Source organism: Ambystoma mexicanum, chromosome 7p (assembly GCF_040938575.1).
Source record: "Ambystoma mexicanum isolate Mex_15411 chromosome 7p, UKY_AmexF1_1, whole genome shotgun sequence".
Classification (NCBI taxonomy): domain Eukaryota; kingdom Metazoa; phylum Chordata; class Amphibia; order Caudata; family Ambystomatidae; genus Ambystoma; species Ambystoma mexicanum.
This window is the reverse complement of record NC_090939.1, coordinates 608,143,501-608,164,109: the sequence shown is the minus strand read 5'-3', so window position 1 is coordinate 608,164,109 and position 20,609 is coordinate 608,143,501. Positions and strand designations below refer to the sequence as shown.

Sequence of the window (20,609 nt, the reverse complement as noted above, 5' to 3'; positions counted from 1 at the left end):
GGGTAGTCTGGCATGGGCTATCGGGGTGGGTGCTGTTCTTCTCCTTAAAGGAGAACTGAACTACTTGAGTAGATAGAACAGAAACTCTCCCCCTCGTCAAGCCAACACCTATTTTTACTGAGTGACTATCCTATGTTCTGGCCAACATTGCACAGTAAAAGCCACGGTTTCAGAGTGGAGATCAATGTATTATAGAAAGAAAAGGGAATTTCCAGACTTTCTAGGATGCTAACCAGGAGGTAGAACACCTTCCCAGCCAAATGTGCATACTATACAGTAGATTATAAAACCAGCAAGAAGAGGCATGATTCTGTATCAAGGATGGCTCCATGCATGCATACACCCATTGTATTTTCGATAAAGAAATGTAGTGTATACAGCCCTGCAGATAATCAGCCATTGTTACTCCCTAAACATGGGCAAATACTCCCAAAAAAATAAATAAATAAAAAGTCAGTAAAAATACTCGGGGTGGGGTGGAGGGTTAGGGGGGAATGAAGCGTATCCAACCTCTTTTCCCCACACACAACTCAGTGGATATGTTAGGACCAGTAGCACGAAAGGTAGACACTACTATTGTTACTGTCTGATCAGTAGAGGTATAATCTTTTATTGTGCATGAATAACTAAGTGCAAAGAAATATTATGAAACATTTGTTTTATAAATAAAACATACGTTTACTAGCTTATAAAATACTCGCATTGGGGAAAGGGACTTACTTTTTTTACTCCCTAAAATATAATTTTACTCACAACTTTAAAAAAAATAGGGAGTAAAATGCTCCCAGTTCAAAATCTTATCTGGAGCACTGGGTGTATAGCTTCCATACCATGCTCCTGGAATTTGCACTGTGCCCCGATGCACAGGAAACCAGTAAAAAGTATTATTTCTGATTGTCGTCGGGTCCAAGCAAGGGGATTCAACAGAGGGTTACAAAATGTAAAGCAAGCCATGACATCAGGGCAGGGCCGAGGTGTGGCATTTTCTCTGCCGGGCATTTATCCCCCTATTTGGTTGATGCAATGAGCTGTGGGGGTGGCAGCCTGGCATTCGATGTTTTGTATAGTTCCCCACATGCCTCCCCTCAGAACCATTGCAATGCTGTTCCTTGGGGACTGCACAGAGGGTTGAAAAGGCACATGGGGACAGGGATGGCACAAACTACATAAAATACAGATTCCCAATATGGGGTGTAATCGAGCTGCGAGTGGCATTTTAGACAACCCGAGCTTAACTCGTTAATCAATGTCACTCGGAGCCCTTCAGTGTAGTCTTCGATAGCCACCCATGCATACAACTCCACATGCTGAATTTTAAACGATAGTCAACCAAACTGAATTTCAAATCAGAGTGTCTGGTTTGGTATCAGGTTGATGAATAGGCGGAGTGGTTTCCCTGCATCTATTAATTATGCATGGAAACCTGGTCAATGGCATATTTATGCCTGCAACGCCCACCCTTAAAAATCACTCCATACATTAAATATGGGCAGTATAGTGAACTGGTGTACCGAAAGCAAAGCAATTTGGCGCTAGAAAGGAGCCACTAATGGATTGTACATTTATCAAATTACAGAGAAACAGAAGTGTTTATACAAAATCTTTTTAGATGGGCAAAAAGGGGTTGTTTTAATAGCGGGATCTTCCCCTTTTCAAATGTTTTGGACGAGTTACCTTGTAACTTAATCCCAGAAAATGGTAGCAGAGTATCCCACGCAGAAGCACCCCGGAAGCGGTGCCCTCTTGTACACATGCCAGACCCCGAGCAAGCACAGGAACACAAGGATGAGATCCAAGTCACAATTCATGCAGACAACTGCGGGGCCCGGGTGGAAACTCTACAATCCAGCTGCATGAAAAAAAGGCATTGCCAGTGACTATGAGGGCATAAAACGAGACAGCAACTTTACCAGGAATATCTGGACACCCAAGAGGAGGGCCAAAGCACTGTAGGCTAGTACGCGTTTCCGATAGAAACAGATGGATTCCGACAAAGGGAACAACAAAGGGTTCGATAAAAGTGGTGTCCAAGCACTATGTCACTGACATTTACTGGTCAGCAACCACCCGCATAGGGTTAAGAGAGATTGTAGCTTTGAAGCTTTCTAAGATGGGAAAGAATCATCCACCTGGACTTCTCCGTCTCTTGGGTACGCCACACTCCTCATTGTTGCCAACCTTTGCCTTGCTTATGAAGGCGAGCGTCCCCAGATAGCACGATCCTCCCCACAATGAGAGACAATAATGGACTCTCCCAAGATGGGAATAAGGCTAAGAAAGTCCGGGTGAGCTTAATGGGAGTTTATATAAGTCAGAATAGGGCATGCAAAGGACTCTGCAAACTCCGAGAGCGCTCTGTCTGACAATAGCAAAGACAGGTGTATATATTTACAAAATGCATCATAAGAACCTACACTCTATAGGGGGCACAAGTTCGTGGGGATTGGGTGGCGACGACTAACTATAGGTGCAGCTGTGATGTGGTTTGCTGTGGTTGGTGGACGTCACTGGTTACCCAAGTGGGCCAGGCCGGGCAGGTCAGCTGGGCCCATCCGGGCGGTGTTGTGCCAGCCGTGACCAGTGTCAGTGATGGACGTCTTTCTTGGCTTTCTGCCCTAAGGCCATGCACACCGCATTCATTCAATATTGTAATATTATCTTCCCCGGTAAATCTTCCAGTAGGTTATTCTACAGGTTAATGCAACACAGGAGGAATGCACCTAAAGTGGGGTTCTGGTGATACATCAATACATGGTTACCATCGTCCTGTTGACCGGGCATCATAGGTCGCGAGGTTGGGTCTCAGGGCATGGGGCGAGTTGTCCAAGTTATCATGTCCCATTAGAAGTCATTCTGAATGTGTTCCTACAGTGTTGCTATAATATTGGGTGTCCTAATTTTACAGGGGCCATTAACCTGGGGTGAGCTGGTGGGTCGTGGAGCCTAAGAAAGGGCGCCTTCGGGCCTGCGTTTATGGCCGGGGTTTACTGCTGGGTTGTAAATAATTCAGGGGGCTGGCCGCGGCCCTGGGAGCTGCGGGGGAACGTGAATGTTTGAAGCGGCTCCAGCCGAATTGGGGGGAGGTGAAGCAGAGCAGCACAGGCCTCTGCTTCCCGTCTGGCAGGCTTCAATGGAGAGGAAGGGGGAATGGCCTTGGGTATGCCCACAATGGTATTTTCCTCGTGCGTTGCAGATTAAGTGGAAGAGGCATAAACATTCATATAATGTACAATACTCATTGAGTCTTTTCAAAGGTTATGTTTTCTACATTGTTAGTGCCTTTTACATGGTCATTTCAAATGCGTTACCTATAAGTATTTAACAACCACAACATTTTGTTACATTTCTATACATGCGCGGTAAGCGAGGTAGTAGTTAGGTTGGTGGAGCACGCAGGAACAACTGGCCAATGAGACTGATGGCAGTGACACATGGTGAGCTTGGACATACATATTGTGCATTTTTGTGCACCATTTACATGAGCTCCCAATGGGGTTGAATTTGTCTTCCTTTGCACTCTAGCAGCATTAGTTCAGTTATAGCATGGGACCTTGGTGTGCATTCTTCTCGGCGAAACATATAACATGAAAACCCCGGGACACTTTTACCATCGGTGCATAGCTACGGGGATGTGGGTACTTCCACCAGAATGCCATATAAAACACACATTTTGCCATCTTCATGGAGGTTACATGTTTTAGTCAGAAAGGTCATGGAGAGAAGAGTTTCATCACAGGTAGTTTGCTCATTAGTATTTGGGGGCTCTGCTTTTGTCGGGGGACCATTTTACAGTTCTTTTCCACCCCGGCCCTGCTGGCCGGGTCATACTGAGAACAGTGATACACTGCGGAACTTGAATGTTACAGAGTTTGCATCTAGCACTAGCTCATGTCCGTCTGTTAGTGGGAACGGGCTCTCAGCGGATCTGCCAGGGAGCTGCGGCCGCAGGGACAAGTGAGACTCTCCAAGGGTGGGGGCCGCGCTGTGGTGCACAGGGCTCATGCCATTTTGATTTCACAACATGGTTTCCAGGGCCTAGCTTAATACAGCATGTTTGGTCAATGTCTTCAGCCAGTGGTCCACCCGCCACCTGGGCCCTGGTGGCAGGGGGAACCCCCGACGAGCCATGGACTTCACAAGGGGGAGAGGTTGCAGGGGAGGGGGGTCTCTTGGACCAATCCTCCCATACACTTAGGAAAAACTGATACTAGCCAATAGTGGGTTGAAGTTTTGGGAGAGGCAGATACTGCGCAGCATATTTGGTCGAAGGAGAATTTGTCACAGATTTTTAGAAAAATATTGCTGCATATATATGGGGGGTGAGTTATGGAAATAATTAATGTAGGGGATTAAGGGAGGTGGTTGCGGGGATCTCCCCCCACATACACATGCGGCAAAATCAACCTGTCAAAGTAAAATAATAATAACAATAAATGGATGAATTTGCCTTCGACCAAAAGTATTTGATCAAATCACCCTAAACGTTTTTTTTTGTATGTTGTAAGTCTTTACAAGGCAGGCGTTTTGTGGGCCTTTACAAGCCACATTATTGGCAAGCAGCAATCCAGAAAGATTGCCATTATGGAAGCCAACTTAGAAGACATGGTGGAGGTCTATACCCACAGTATGACAAACATCCCAGGGATACATCCAATACCTCTCCTTGAAGCATTTAAAATGTCAATGCAACATTGTTAAACCACACAAAGAGCAATCTGCAAATTGGGCAACACAAAATTCTTTTATATACCCATTTTCAGTTGGCTAGAAATAGTTCTGTTTACAGAACGCCTGGGGGAAAGCCCCGTTACAGATTTACAAGTCAAGGGAACAGTGCCAAGACCAAGTAAAGTCAAGCAGGCTTAGTCCTGAAGGAATACACCTGGACACCATTTCAATAGGCCAATCATCGAATATTGCAGCAATGGTTAACAGAGGCTAAAGTCCAGGAGGCAAAGGACTGCTCGGCAGTACCATTTACACAGTAGTTCACAAATTGCAAACAACTTAGGAAGGGGTACAGGAAAATACAAGGAACACACCATGGGGACTCGTCTTTAACCACACCCCTTCTTTTTGGAAGTTTTAAATGTCCATCTCTAATACAGGCTTGGACACGCACGCAGGGACGGACACGCGCTTTTCCAAGCGCAAATGCTGCCAGCGCCCAAGTTCTGCTTCCATTACTCGACCACCATGGCTATCTTTCATTTACTGCTCTGGATCACTTGGCCACGAGTTGGTGACGGACGAGTGCAGGCATGCAACATTTGCCACAAACTGTGGGTTACTGTGAACCATTTCCCACTTGGTGACAAAGCATAAGGTCACTAACCAAGTAGGTACAACCATGCTTAAGGTGGTTTCCTCCATCTCGACTTTTTATTTTTTTTATTAGGGCCCAGACTGAATTTCCAGTATATTTGCTCAAGTGCTTTAGCCAGCAAACCCCATATAAATGTGATTCTTGATCTGTGATGGTCACCCGACAAGATGAGGAATATAGGTCCTCAAGCAGAATTTGTAATAATGACAAGCAGGCAAGTGATGGCCAATTTAAGGATAGCATGCAGGGCAGGCCTCAGGTGAAGTTCCCAATGAGGACTAGTAGGCAGGATTCTCAGCATGGAGGAGCAGGTGGAGGATTTGCTACAATTATTAACTGTCAGTGGATTAGCAACAAAATAATTCGGCATGGGATTTGAAATGTTCATCTCATGCGATATTATCAATAAAGGCTAGAACACCAGATAAGCCATACTAATCATTTCATACTGTATAACAGATAGCTACACAGACAGCTTGGACGTTATATCGCTTGTGTATTCCATTATCACTACCACTGCCCTCCACAAATATAGCCCCCAGATCGTGTCTCACACATGAGCATCTCCAACCTCCATGGACCCAAACTCCCCTTAAGACATTTTCACAGTCCACCTACCCCAGATAACCTCACAGACATTGTGCCAATTTCACCCTCTGCATCCCCTTACATGCCCACACTCACCCCCTCTATCAACAGCCTCACATGCACAGCTCCATCCACTGGCAACCAACCACAGCCACACAGACACATTCCCACACTCCTAATATTACCTCCCAAAAGGTGCCACAAATCCCCCACCCTACCACACACGTTTGCCCAATCCATTCCTTACATCACCACCTGGGCCACAAATAACACTGTTTCAGCCATATTACAAGAGGCCCATGCCCACTGCCCCCTTTAGTGTCCCTCGCCTTCAGTGCCCATCTTAGTGGAAGCTATTACGCTGCTAAAAAGCCTGGCCCAGAGAGAACAGGATGTAGCTAAATTACAAACCATGGAAAAAGAAAGATTTTAATCTTGGCTTCACCACTTATTTAAATGAAGTGACCTTGGGCACATACCTTCAGCTTCCTGTACTCCAGCGCCCTTACCTGCCAAACATTTGGGGCTCAGACACCAGTACAAGGTGCGACATGAATTTAAAAGATTGTAGCTTGAGAGGCAAGTGGCCTGATGTAGCCTAGCAGCTACGTTGCCAGCTTTTACACTAGAAGAGCAGTAAACAAATCCAGGATCCCCCATTTGATCAAAACGGGTATACCAAAACAATATTGAGCAGTGGTATATCCACTTGTCAATTTTAACTAAATGGTTTGGATTAGAACAGTGGGATCGTTTTCAATAAAGCAATTGACAAACACCCCCCACCATCCCCCAGCCCTCCATAGGCTGCTTGCAACCATTGTGGACTGCTTTGCAGCCCGTGTGATTAAATGATCTGCAAGTCAGTGTGCTTTAATTTGTTGGCAGTTTCAATAGCTGCATATTAGGGCCAATTATCAATCGTTGTTTAGGCTTTGAATAACTATAGTGGTAAAAGCATACACTAGCTGCATACCGAGGTTAAATTAAAGCCCCTTCCTCTAACGGGGGCAAAGGGGTGAGGGCTGAGACTCGTGAGTTTCTCTTCTCTGGCGCTTATGATTTTGAAGAAACAAATGCACCAATTCTAGTACTGGTTGTTCTGCTTGTCCTAAATTTCGAGATCATGAGCAAAAATCTATTTCATCTTTCTTATGTGACAAATGGAGGGATTTCACAAGTAAATTAACATGAAACCAGAAGTGCTATATCAAGTACAGTATAAAACAATCAATTAGGCCTGGTGCGCTGGATCTGTGTAGGTCATAAGAGTACATGGTCATTCAAATGGTCACAAAATATCTAGTCACACTATTGTGAAGATTCAACAAAAACAATTTATTGTAATACAAACCCAGAGCAGACACAAACGTGTTAGTACATGTGCATGGGTTTCACCGATAACAGGGCTTTGTCAAGGCTAACACCAAATATTCTGACAGTTATCATAACAAAATATATTGTGCGACTTGGGACTGTGGCTTATACACTCATCTTACCCAATTGTACCAGTGCTGAATTCCGATGACTCGGTGTCACTCTGATTAATATGCATCCCTAATCTCTACTAAATAGTACCTGGATTTGAAATTTAAGATGCCTGAGGTTTCCCAATATTAATACGTTTCTACATCCATTGCTGCTTACATTAATTCAAGATTTCATATCAAATATACATGTACGGCAAAGAGGAAACAGAGAAGGTGGATCCTAATCTCGGCTACCCTGCTCTATCACAGTTGATCTTGGGCAATTCACTTTAATCACCCTGTGCTACATTCTGCTCATCTGCATATGGTTTTTCCCACCACTTATAAATCAAATATCCTCAGTGTACATTATTTGCACTCAATCGCTCCACATTTTCGTTTTGTTAGTTGGAGCAAGCTTATCTTTTGCTGCATAGGAGCAGAGGCGAAACAGTGCAGAGCGAATACCATCTTCAAACTGGCCGTAGTTGATTTATTATAATAAACCTGCGTGCAGTGCAAGTTTCCACATTGTGCGATCATAGGAACCCTGTAATCCAAGCAGTGACGAGCAACAAATATTTCCCACTATGTGAAGTTTCCACAACCTGGTTCCCTGGTTACAGAATTCTTTTGCACACTTGTGGTAGGATAAGACGGCAGAAAGTCAGTGTGGAAGATGGAGAAGTCATATAAAGGGGACTGATTAACCAGGGAAATAAGAGTATAGAATGTTATCTCTTACTTTAATATGTGGGAAGCTTACTAACAGAACAGAACACTGAGTTGACAACAGAAAAGCAGAGGAAACATCAACCAATACGCTCCTTAACATTACTCTGCCAAACATGACACGCTCACTTGAACTTGCAACCAACCCACATGGTTTGCAGAACGTGCCAAGAAAACAGTTATTGGTGTAAGATGTAGCATGATGATATATGAATGTGTACCACTTTCCCTGAATCCTACTCTATTGACTGCTGTTCCCTCGAAAGACCATCCTAATCAGACCTTGATTCATATGTATATTCACCCAGGGACCAACCAAGCAAGAACTAGTTTAGGCCATGTTGAAACAATTCTTACATTATGGCTGGAGGAAACACTGGCTACTTTATGAGTGGTTGGTCAGGATTTCAATTCGAGTTGTTACACCAAAGAGAAGAACTAGGTATTTGGCCCTATTGTTCTAAGTGAAAAGTGTGGCGTCTACCTTTTTGGATGCCTTTGGCTCCAAAGTGTTGGGATGTCTAAATCTGCAAGACTTTTCCTTCACTTGGAAAAATGATTGGTCCAATTATCAGATCTCACCCCGCACCCCAGGTCTTTTAGGCATTTAATTACTGGCCATATACAAATTGTGACAATGGCCAGGGATCATGTTGCTTTGAAATGTTAGTTCATGTAATGAAATACAGAAGATGCTTGGTCTAGTAGATTGTACCCTGAAGGGTACTAAGCTATGTTGGTCTGTTTAGGTCTACTTGATCGAAAATATTTGACCTTTTCCCTTTTGACCTAACTTTTTTGGGTCTTTTTTATTTGTTCTAAAAGGCAGCGGGAGACCCCTCGCAGCCCACCACCCCCACATATATTTAATTTCACCAAATTTTCCCCAAAAAATAATCCAAAAAAATTTGGTGAAGTTGAAAAGGTCAAAACATTTTCGATCAAGTATGTAAATACTATGTTGGTCTGCTGAGAACAGAGCTCTTCAACAAGATCGCTTCATTCTTATTTACCCTTAGGGACCTCGGTTTACCAATGATGGAAACTACTCTCAGCTGGCCGAGCATATTTTAACGGTTATTCAGACTATCAATGGTCGAATGAAAATCACAAAGCAAAAAGCAGTCTATCATAAAACTAAAGCAAGTTGCCCTTATATGCTGTGATTGCTGCGGCGCGAAAGCAGCAGATGCGACAGGAAATTAGAATAACTAAAAGAGCTAATCACTTGAATGATAACTTCAATACGTCAAATAGATTTGAACCAAGTATAAAAATTGGGACTGTAGGCTTTGGCGATGTATGCACAATGCCAATGGATGGTTGTCTTTCTGGTGCTAAAGAACAGGTGTGGCCAGAAATGTTGGCATCTTGTGAATAAATATATCAAGAAAGGCTGCACTCTTGAAGTTAAATGTTAAAGCTATTTGTACCGTCACCAACGGAATTGGTCCCCAGGCGCTCTGGCGGATCTGTAAATGATAAGGAGGGATGGGTTAGTAAGGTGAAGAGGGAGTAGGATAGTGAGAGGAGTGGTGTTCTGTTGGCAGCTTCAACTCGGTATACACCAGATGCTGAGCTTTGGTGCAGGTATTGGATAGGTGTCAGTCCGCGTGTGCTGTTGCTCAGGCTTATGTGTTGTTGCAGTGTTGTGAAGTGCGTGCGGCTTGTTGTGCGAGAGATGGTTGTGCGAGTATGAGTGAGATAAGTATGCAGAGTTTGAGCTTATATTGGTTAGTGGGTTACCTGACCTTTAGCATGCTAACATTCACAGATTTGTCTGAGTGTGGCACCTGTTGACCCTCACAGTTCTATCTGGATGCGGCGCAGCCCGATGTTTAGGATTCCATCTAGGTGTGGGTATGCCAACATTCACAGTCCCATCCAGATGCGGCGCAGGCCAATATCCACAATTCCAAGTGTGGCATACGCTAACATTCAAGTTTCACCTAGGTGCGGGCATGCTAACATTCAAAGTCCTGTCTAGATGCAAGGCAGGCCAATATTCACAATTCTAAGTGTGGACATGCTAATATTCACAATTCTATCCAAGTGTGGACATGCCAACATTCAAAGTCCTATCTAGATGCGACGCAGGCTAACATTCACAACTCTATCTAAGTGTGGACATGCTAACATTCACAATTCTGTCTTAGTGCGGACATGCCAACATTCAAAGTCCTATCTAGATGCGACGCAGGCTAACATTCACAACTCTATCTAAGTGTGGACATGCTAATATTTCAGAATACGTTTGGATACAATGAATCTCTAGATCAAGATCACCCAGCTGGAAAGTTTGCCAGATATTTTGAAGACTAGAGGGGATTGGTTTACTCACACGGTTGAGGACATTATATGTTATATCCAATCTAAAACACTCACGAGCGCTAGGATGCTTTGGCGAATATGGTTATAAGTGCAGATGCGAAACACTGGGCCACATTATTACATCAGGTATTTCTGTCTATTTCTTACTCAGACGGGATACCCATGAACTGGAAGAAGGCAACCCGGATCCCAGTATTTAAAAAGGGGAACAGAGAGCTGGCAAGTAATTACTGTCTCCTTGCCCCAACAGACTGCATCTCAAAAATCTACTCAGCTTGCATTCTCGAAAAGGTTGAATGAATGGGCTGCAGAGAAAAGGCTTTGTTCCCCAAAGCAGACGTGCCCCTGTAAAGGCTTTGGCACCTTGTTTAATATATAGTGTCTGGTAAATTTGATTGGCTCCACTATGGGTACCAAAGGTTCAAATCTTTATATTTTCTTGGTCGATTACTCTGCAGCTTTTGACTCAATAATACGAACTAGGCTGTGGGAAAAGATGAAAGCCTAGTGCTGCAATGCCTCTATCGTACACTTGATACAACAGCTGCACGAAGATGCAGTATCAGTCAGACTTGGCATGGCTGGGGCATGTATTAGCAGAAGTTGCTACAAGTCACAGTGTCAAACAGGGATGAGTGTTGGCCCCTTTACTCTATAATCTGTATGTGGCGGATATGGGGGAATAACCTGGTTAATTCCAGGTCTTGTCCACCTTGAGTTGGGGCTGATGCGCTTCCCTGGTTGTCCTACACCGACGATGCTATCCTTATGGAGAGAACGCCTATTGGGCTGCAGCGGAGTATGGATGCCCTGGTGGTTTATCCAACTGGAAATGGGTTAATCTTGAATCCCACCAAATCAAAAGGTTATGATTATTAGGAACACATCTGGCCCAAAGCACTGTTTAATTGGCAAATTGAGGGAACTGTTGAGGAAGATATCTACTTGGGAGTCCTGGTTAATGAATCTCTAATGCCATTGAACCCTTAAGAACTTTAGTGTCCCTAAAATATTGAAGAAAATGCGGATTATTATTAAATCATTTATTTCCTCTATTAGTGGCTATTCCATTGAAGGTTTCATTGTGCTAGATACATTGAGTTTGGTCGCCAGTATCCTTTATGGCATGGAGTCCTTTTCACTTAGATATGGTAAATGGCTCGAGCAACCAGTAGGTAAAATCTGGAAATAAATCCGGAGATATCCCAAACACGTGCCCAACGAGGCAATATGTTGCGAACTCGGACTAGGATTGCCAGGAATAATATTTATAGGAACATTTTGAGTAACTTGGATGTCGATCAGTGCTTGCTCCGTATGCGGCCATTCTAAAAGTTTCAGTAGTTTCAAATGCCCCCTTTAAACTATTTATGCAGAGGTTTCTGGCTTTCATTCTATGATTACCTTCAAGATTGAATCTCCTTTTAATCAGGGAAGTAGTCTTAAACTGATGACAACAAAAGCACCTCTGTGTAATAGAGGTATGCCAAATAAACACTCCCTGAAATCCACTTTTACAGAATATGTTAAGCAAGGCTTCCAGTCCCCACCCCCCCTCCCACTCCTGCCTGCACCCAGCCTGGACTTAGGAATTTATTAGAATAAAAGTCAGTCTTTTTTTACCTTTAATGTGGTACGTGGAAAAAGATTGCTTATGATAAAAGAACGTGCAGGTTGTGCAAACCAGCAGTTGAGACTGCGAGGCATGTATTCACTACCTGCCCTCTTCTCTATAAAAGATAAGTTAAGGTTTATGCCTCGTGTGTGAAATGACATCTGTACAGACGGACCAATTTTGGAGTACGATATTCACAAGAGCGTGTCATTACCTCAGCTTCTTATTTTATATGGAAAGAACTGGAGAAAAGTGTTTAATGCATAGATAAGACTCCGGAATTTGTAAATCTGTTACTTGTGGATTGGACTGAATTGAGATGCTCTTACTCTAAGGACTGGTATTATATTCTATGTATTTATTATGTTTTTTAATCTTTATGTGGTGTATGACAGCCCTACATGTTTATTATACTGAAACTCAGAAACGTTGAATGTCTTTTGGCTGTGTAAAGCAGTGGTCTTCAAACTTTTTATGCCATGGCCCCCCTGAGCAGAAAATAAATTGTTCGGGACCCCCCTCTGCCCCACCCCTCTACCAAGTTATCCAAAGTGAAGGTGGCCATTTTTTGCTCAACCGGTTTTGTACATTCGGACCGAAAAAATAGGTCAGACCATACAAAATGACCAAAAAATGTTACCACCAAAAGTTCGAACCTTTGGTGGTAGTTTTGCAGGAAAGTAAAAAAACAAACAAAAAAAAAAATAAAGAAGGTGGGGTTGTCCCCCGCAAAACCCTGCTCACTATACTTTGTAGTATAGTGAGCGGGGTTGCGGGGGAAACCCCTGCAGCCCCCATAGTAAGCAAGTGTGTTAGCATGAGAAAGGTGCTAACTTTTGGTAGCTCGCACCTTTCTCATGCGAACTTTCCGGCCGCAGCAATATCAGCCGCGGCCGGATCACTTAGAATCGCTCAACCACCAAAATACACAATCCCTTTACAAAAAAATCCACTGCCTTCTGCAAGAGAAGGGGTGCATATTTCCTGCCATATCCAAAAATATCAGATAAATCAAATTGTGTTAGTCCATGCAATAATCACAAGAATCATCTGCCCCGTTTGCCACACTTGAGGACCTCTTGGCGTCAGCGCAATGGACCGTAAAGCATAAAGCAAAAGTCACACCCTCACAAGTGGAAAACCATCTTAGAAAAACCAAAGATCTTGTTGCACCCAGCAAGCAAACTTCTTGTGGGTACAGAGCACTATGGATGCCCACAAATCTGTACCAGAAGACAAAATTAGTTGCGGCATGACTGCTTGTGGGGAGCATAGATGGGCTTGCGTATCTTGCTTTTGTACTCTAATCCCAAGAAGTTAAACTTGTGCCAGGCGAAAGCTCTTTATCAGCACTTAAACTCAATGTGTCCACGTCAAACAACAAGTACCAGAAGCAAGTGCACTCACAGCCACCTTCGACCAGTTTGTTCACACAAGAAATGGATATGGTATCATCAGTGTACAGTACCACTCGTCTGATGGACTAGTGGAGGGATGCATTGAGCTTCAGGAATATTAAAGTAAGCTGGGGGAAAGAAACGTACATAGAGACATTAGTCCTGAAGACCAAAGTATGTGGATATGGTTTTCCACAGGGTCTCCCGCCCACCAACACACCGATAGTCTGTGGTGTTGTACATCATTGACAACTCCAGGCCTGGTGGAAAGGCAAAAACACCAACCACATGAGTGTTCTTTACGGACCTTTAGTTTAATACCTCTTGTGAAGTGGGTATTTTGGAATCCAGGGGTCCTTCTCCTGGTGCCAGAAAAAGAGAAGAAGAAATGAGTTGGACTATATGCAAAGGCATGCAAGATGGGCTAATGTTATACTCTGACCACCAACTACCAAGTATTTGTGGTTTACACACACACTAGCTGTTCCCGGCATAACATAAGCCGTTCTAGCAGATCTTAAAAGTACCAGTCGGTAATTTATGGGGTCACTTCTGCCATGCCACCCCTTCTTAAATTTCCAAATTACCCCTGATCGCCTCAGTTTGTTGAAATGGTAGCTGTTGTTTAAGTGGGTGAACTTTGCCATTTGGACAGCAGAGGGCAACTTAACACTGATAAATTGCATCAGCCAAGTACGGCAATATACCCAAGCGATTTATATAGATGGATGTACTCATTCCCCCAAGCGAACTTAGTTGGTCCTCCTGTGGTGACCATTGTGGAGCGATTGGGTTACCTTGGGCAGATGAGGGAGGGGGGTTGCCGTCACCATGCATGGATGCAAATGTATGTGAACACTTGCATCTCACCTGGCACCCAGTACTTGACCACTCCACATTGTAGAAGTTTCAAAATAAGATCAACATCTTGGGAAAACCTTGCAGATGGCCATTCACCCATTGGACAGGACCCAGAGTGAAAGGATCAGCTTTTAACAGAACTCGCAGGAGCTTGACCTGTGCTACAACAGTTGGCATAGACTTTGAAGAGCTAAAAGCACAATAAGTCAACAGTTATTGAATCCAGGTGTTGTTTACTAGCCTACAACACATGCAAGAAAATAAAAACCTGTGCAGAAAATAAATCAAGGGTTCAAACACAGCTTACAATCCACAAAATGACAAGTAGGGCACACAGTGGAGAATACGTGGTGTGGGGCTACAGTGTACAGTGGATCCACCCAACCTCACATCACCCTTTGACCAAGCATTGAACTGCCCGCATTGTAAGGTTGCAACCCACCCTGCCACCGAAAGTAAAGCCTTCCGTTTTAATGCCAGTTGTTTCCAACTATTAGTTAAGCTCTTTGTGGACAGAGGTTGAAGTTTCGCCTCACGGATGAGATCTGTTGGGGCCGAACGTGGCGGTCCTTTCCAGGCCTAGAAGTTCAGCCTGAACTTCTGTGGGCACAGGGTCAAGAACAAGTCTTATGTAGAGGATGCTCTTCAGTAAATGCACACAAGCTCAAAAAAACAATGAACTGAATCCTACATGCAAAGGCAGCGCAGCACAGTATAAAACCCAATAACCAAACCCAGAGGAATTGTCAATATTTTTTGTAAAGCAATGGTGCAGTACCGTATTTTTATCCATTACCTTTTGGTTTTCTGCCGAAAAAGCACAAAAAACAGCAATCAAAATAAACTGAACAACTAACCCAAGACAAAACAAAAACATCCACATGAATCCACAGAAGGGGTAGACTATAAAGAAGGAGCAGAATACTAGTGCGCACCACATTTAGCTTATCCTGTCACTTGCATTTAGCCATTTGCAAGAACGCAAGCGGAGCATTCAACAGAAAGGCAAAGGGGTACGGGTGGAAAACTCAATCCTAGTCCCAATCATTGCTGGTTGCAGCGACATCTCCTAGGAGGAGGGGAAAACCCAACGAGCCAGTCCGCATTGCCATTGTCCACTCCACTGATCTGCACTTCTCTCAAAGATTCCAAGTTAGACTTCACCCACACCCGCAGAACTCTGGCCAAGTCCACTAGAGTCACAGACCGAGTATTTTAATCTAAGCCACTACTGACGTATTGTCCCTCCGGACCAACACAGAACAACCTGTATCCTTCTAGAAAAGGACACCAGGTCCCTGGCAACCCCAGCTCTTTGCTGTTGTAGGACCATGACTGGGGCCCGTAAAGTTCATAACTCCTGGTCAACAAGATATCGCAGAGTTGCTCCCCATCACACGCCATCTGTAGTAGGAGTGATTGGAACTGATTGTACCAGTGAAAACCCCTTTCTCTGTGTGCCCAGAGCCATCCACCAGCAAAAATTATCATGCGCCACACGTCACTGGCAGAGCGTCAAAGTCATGTGAAGCTGGAGACTAATGTTGGTGAACATTAGACACCAGGGGCCTCAGGTGCAACCTTGCCCATGGAACCACAAACACAGAAGATGCCATATGCCAGGAGCAACAACCCGACAGGAATAAACAGAAACCCCACCAAATACAGCGAAGCACCACCATGGCCAAGACCTTTGGGAATACCCTATGAGCTGACCGCAGATTAAATTGGAGAGCCTGGAACTGAAAATGCCACCTCACCACTGTACATCGCAAGAACTGCTGGTGCAAGCTGCAGATTGGAATGTGCCAGTACTCATCCTGCAGGTCTATGTATGCCAGGAAATCGCCTCTCCATCCAAGAGGGATAATTCTCTGAAACATCGCCATCTTGAAGGGAAGTTCGGACACAAACCTGTCCAGCCTCCTCAAAACCATCACCAAACAGTTTTTCTAAACCCTTTGAGACCAGACCTGGCCTGTTTGGCCAACAGTTCCCTCCTACTGAGCCACTCCTCTTGGGTTTGTGCCTGAACCAAGGAGCTATGAAGGATGCCAAGTGCAGGGTTGGCCATAAGGCTATTTTGTATGTGAATCACACTACTCCATTGGCCAGAGCATCATATGGCCAAAGGTCCTTGAAATAATGCAGTTGCCCCCAGCATCTGCTTACAATCAGGACTTCTGCCCCTCATGCTGAGGAGAGATTTTAGAGAATCTGATCCAACCTCTTCTTGCACTTCTGTCGCAGCCATGGCTGGGAGGAAGACACAGGACTGCCAGACCAAGGCCGCTGAGAACAATAGCGCCCTGGTCTTACATTTGAGCTTGTCCGCCTTAAAGACCTTGTGATCCTTCTGTTACAGCAGGGTCCCAAACACCTTGGGACCCTTAAACGTGTCGTTTCAAAGCGGTCAAACTCTGGGAACTCTGGGTGCCTTGCTTTTAGCCCATGTGTGTTAAATCCACCATTATCTATCAATTAGCCTTATTGTGCATGGTAACCTTACCTGCTGTTTAGCCCTTCTTTTTAAGGTGGTGATATCACACATTTGGCCTAATTGTGCAAGGTATCCTTACCTTGCTTTTTGCCCATGTGCGTTAGTCAGCCATATGTAACAATTAACCTAATTGTGTACGGCATTATGCATCCATTTAGCACTTAGATCACCCTTGAAACGTAGAACTGCTTCATCTACATAGATGGCACACGGGAAGTGGATCCTTTTGTTTGTACAGCTGACCCCTTTTCTCCTCTCGCACACTGCACCATTGCAACTTAGTGGAAGTCACGGCTCACTTCCACACATCCTGCACTCACTTATAACACAAACACTTTTGCACATCACCTCTGCCATAAGACTGAAGCTACTTTTAACGAAAACATTTGAACTGTAGCTTCCCACATAACTCATCTCCTTATACACAATCCCCCCCCCTTCAATCCAATGTATACTTCTGCCCATACACACTCCATTTAGACATGGGTGATTAGCAATGCCTTGGCCACAAACAGATAACTAAATAATGGATGAAATGCACACATGCACAATAACACCTCCAAAATGTTCCCACATTTTTGGACTCCAGTCCCTCCGAGGGCGTTCAACCAAAAGCAGCCTTAGACCATAATTATGGTGAAAGGCGCTATATCAAATCACAAAATGAATGAACATGCTGCGATGCCATTGTTTTTCATACATTTATTTCGTACAATTTAGAGATACCTAGTAAAGCGAACAATGAGCACTCGAAAGTGTTTTAGCAAATAAAATGCAATGAGCAGAGGCACAACTCATGCTGTGACAAATAGACACCGACAGTGAACAGATGTTTCCATAAAAAAACAGGGGCTTGCAAAGGCAGAAACGGGCGTTTACATAGCCCATGTACATACGCATGATGTAAAAAGCGAGCCACGATTATTCCAAGTATTAAAATGATTAAATTACAACGTAGATGAAACTCGACTGCACTATTAATGCTTTGGAAAATCACGTGGCCATATCTTGAGTGGCAAGACTTGGGAAAGCTGTAAATGAACTAAGAAATAGCAAGGTATCACGGCCTTTGGCGAAAGTAACAATCTATTATACGGCCAATAAGTAATGACACTACATAAGGATCGAATATTCAAATGTGTGCCCTTCGAGTGGCAGTGTGCTGTTCTGCAGTGATAGGGTGGCACTTCTTCTGTGCTGAATACCGAAGAGGAACAAAACGGGTCTGCGTGCATTGAACTACACATTGTTGCTCCAGCTCTCCTACCTACCACCATGCACCGGTCACCAGAGGGTCAGAACCAAGCTCTATACAACACAGACTAAGGTCAGGGGTGAAGCATGCTATGCCAATTCCTTTGGGCAGCTGTAATCTGCAGGTCAGGTTTCAGGGGTCACCTCAAGTCATCCATGACTGACATCTTCCAGAGAGAGCCAAGCATACCTCCCTCACGAGTCCTTTTCTCGGAGATAATATCACTGAATAGCGGTGGTCAGCCGCCTGAGTAACCCGTACACAGCAGGGGTCACACAGTGACCCGGAGTACATGGGCTGCTAAAGCGTGTGGCCCGCTAAGGGGGCGGGGTCATAGAAAACCGAGGCACATGTCCAATGGCTAATGGAGTGAGCTAACATTTCTACAAGTATTTACATGCGTCAAGTGGTGGCAGTTGTTGGAGCAGTTCTTTTTGTTCAGATACAAGTGCTGTGCTGACAGGACTTTCCCCCCCAACCCCATTTCCCCGTGCCCAGAAAAACCGTGAGATCTGCGGCAGCAGGTCTTGGCTGCTGAGAGTCAGTGCAGTTTGTTTACATTGCACTTCCTATACCAGCCCCCGGCGGGCTAAGCGACACCCTGACCTTTCCCCTGTCCTAGCAGATGCAGACCCGGGGCGGCTCTAACGCCCTGTTCGGCAGACATGCCCTTTGGCGCCAAATCCCAGCCCGGGAAGGAAGCACAACAAGAAGCGCCGAGTCTCTTCAGGCGGCGCAACTCTCCCGCTTACTAACTGGCAGCGTGTCGCGGCCGCTCCCCTTTGTATGGAACGAAAAAGGGCGGCTTGCCTGCAGGATTTAGCCGCCCTGCATGGTCACATTTACGGCCAGACTTCAGCATGCGGGCTCGGCGGACGGACAACCGTAACAGGACCCCGTTTGTAGGGGGCTGTAAGACCGAGCACTCACCTTCTCTGGCCAGGCGCGTCTCCTTGGTGCCCGGCGCAGTGATAGGCTCAGCCAACGGTGGTCTGCGTTGCCTGAAGAGGCATTCCCCCACTCCAGAGGCGTAGCTGCATGGGCATACAGCCTGTCGTCTCGCAGGGCCCTGAGCGCGGTGGCCTGTGTGCCGGTGCCCGGCAGAGCCGCACAAGGGCCCGATTGTGTTATTGGCACCAGTGCGCCCACGCTCCGCCTCTTCCCCTTCCTCCCGCCCTGCTGACAGCTCCACGCTACCGCCAGTGAGCGGCCTCCCCTGCCTCTGTCGGTAGCTCCCTGCCCCTTCATTTCAGAAGGGAACCCGAGGCGTGCCTGGGAACTCCAGCAGCGCTCCGTCACTGTAGCAGCAGAAAATACACATGGAAGTCAGAAGCGAACACCAGAGGCACGCTCCCTTCCCCATACTGATGATTAATGCACTCGAATTTTTAATACGGAAGTGAAAGATCACAATGCTATTAAACAAAATACAAAGGCTATACATTTCAACCCCCCCCCCTTAGGCGCAGTTTGCAAGGTCTGTCCCATCTTGGAAGACATTTATTTCTAACGCGTGTTAAGCTCCCGTTTGCTGTCAAGTTGCTGTATAACTAAAACGATACAAAGTCGCTGGCCCGTTACAAGAATGCGCACACGGTAAAAGTTTTATCATTCAACAGGAAAAACATTAAATCAGCTGGGGGTGAATGTTTGCCACCTTCTTACAGTAACATCCCGGTGTTGTACTGCAATAACCAACCGCTTGTAGATAATGTGTGCAAAATATCCTCCATTCGTTATTAACCTGTAAGTCATGGCTTCTCTGTTTTAATATTGAAAAGCAATAGCTCCACGTCTGTGGGCCAAGTTCAGGGACATTTCCTAGAAATGCGGCTTTCCCCAACTGTTTCGCACGAATGTTAATTCCAGCCATTGCAATATATAGTAGCACTTTTGTAGCTGGAGGATAGTATATGGTACACTTGGCTGAAGACAGGTGTACGAGGACACAATAAAACACGTTGCATAACTTGCATCTTTGCTTAATGCCCAACCTTTCTCTGGCATCCCCACTTTCACTGTACTCTGAGATCATCCCGGGTGTGACACACTGGAAAAGGGGGTAGGTCAGCAAGGGGAGGTGTTTAAAATAGGTGCGCAGAGAGACAAGAATAAGCGGACAACTAGAATGCAGGTGTACAGCCTCTTTTAGTTGTAAAATGATGTTAGATATACAGTCTCCAGTACACCAGCAATGTCTATTGTATGGATACATGGGCAAACATACACACCAATATTAAACACACACAAATATTAAAAGACACCAAGGTTAAAACAGACAAGGTGTTCTTACTGGACAGGCAGACTGGCAAAGGCTGCCTGGACTTTCCACTCTGATGTTAAGGAGCTCTGTAGTGCGTGCTCCTGTGCCTGATCTCAAGTCCATTAGCAAACTTATGCTTCCTGTTGGATTGCTCATCTTACTCACTGCCATGATGAAAAAGGGTGCCCCTGTGAAATGAGAGGTACAAATGACTGCATGCACACCCGGGAGACAGACTGTAAGCATTTTTAGAAATCTAAAGACTGGCTTGT

General features: G+C 45.0%; 1 protein-coding gene across 2 annotated transcripts in view; it reads right to left on the bottom strand.

The window, feature by feature from the left end:
* JADE3 (jade family PHD finger 3) overlaps nucleotides 1-19,323 on the bottom strand; it is a 566,198-nt gene extending 546,875 nt beyond the window's left edge. Inside the window, exon 1 of one of the 2 annotated variants that reach the window (XM_069636617.1) lies at nucleotides 19,005-19,323. The gene's annotated coding sequence lies outside the window, so the exon portion shown is untranslated. The remainder of the gene's footprint in view (nucleotides 1-19,004) is intronic. The other variant, XM_069636618.1, reaches the window with a different exon arrangement.
* Nucleotides 19,324-20,609: the final 1,286 nt, after the last annotated feature.